We start from the raw sequence: 1,099 nt of genomic DNA on the forward strand, positions 1-1,099 counted from the left end.
GTGGTAGCGCATGCCTGTAATTCCGGCTACTCGGAAGGCTGAGGCGGAAGGATCACCGGAGCCCAGCAGGTCGAGGCTGCGGTGGCCGGGAGCGGCCACTGCACTCCAGTCTGGGCTACAGAGTAAGACTCCAACTCAAAAAAAAAAAAAAAAAAAAATTACTCGCGACCCACCTGGGCAATTTGGCGAGACCTCATCTCTACAATAAATCAAAAAAAGCTGGGCTCGGTGGCTCAGCCTGTAATCCCTGCCTTTGGGAGGTTGAGGTGAGTGGATTGCCCAAGCCTGCGGGTTCGAGACCCGCCTGGGCAACTTGGTGAGATCTCATCTCTACAATAAAATTTTTAAAAAGTAGCTGGGTGTGGTAGTGCGCACCTGTAGTTCCAGCTACTTGGAAGGTTGAGGCAGAAGGATCGCTGGAGCCCAGCACGTCAAGGCTGCGGTGGGTGGGAGCGGCCACTGCACTCCAGTCTGGGCGACAGAGTGAGACTCCAACTAAAAAAAAAAAAAAAAAATTACTCGTGGCCGGGCTCAGTGGCTCAGCCTGTAATCCCGTGCCTTTGGGAGGCTGAGGTGAGTGGATTGCCCAAGCCCGCGGGTTCCAAACCCGCCTAGGTAAGTTGGTGAGACCTCATCTCTACAATAAACGAAAAAAATTAGCCGGGTGTGGTAGCACACACCTGTAGTTCCAGCTATTTGGAAGGGTGAGGCGGAAGGATCATGGGAGCCCAGCAGGTCGAGGCTGCAGTGGCCAGGAGTGGCCACTGCACTCCATACTGGGTGACAGAGTGAAACTCCCAACTCAACAACAACAACAACAAAAAGATAACCATACCTAAAAACATGGGCTGAAGCAGAGGGCTGCCAGCCTCAAAGAGGCCCTGGTTGGAGTTCGGGGTTCAGGCCCTCTTGTTTGAGGGTGCAGAGGCACGTTCAGAAAGCACTGTCAGCCGGGCTCGGTGGCTCAGCCTGTAATACCACGCCTTGGGAGGCTGAGGTGAATGGATTGCCTGAGCCCACGGGTTCAAGATCAGCCTGGGCAACTTGGTGAGACCTCATCTCTACAATAAATCAAAAAATTAGCTGGGCGTGGTAGCGC

This window comes from Carlito syrichta, unplaced genomic scaffold, assembly GCF_000164805.1.
Source record: "Carlito syrichta isolate Samal-C Ts95f unplaced genomic scaffold, Tarsius_syrichta-2.0.1 Scaffold124278, whole genome shotgun sequence".
In the NCBI taxonomy this organism is placed as follows: Eukaryota; Metazoa; Chordata; class Mammalia; order Primates; family Tarsiidae; genus Carlito; species Carlito syrichta.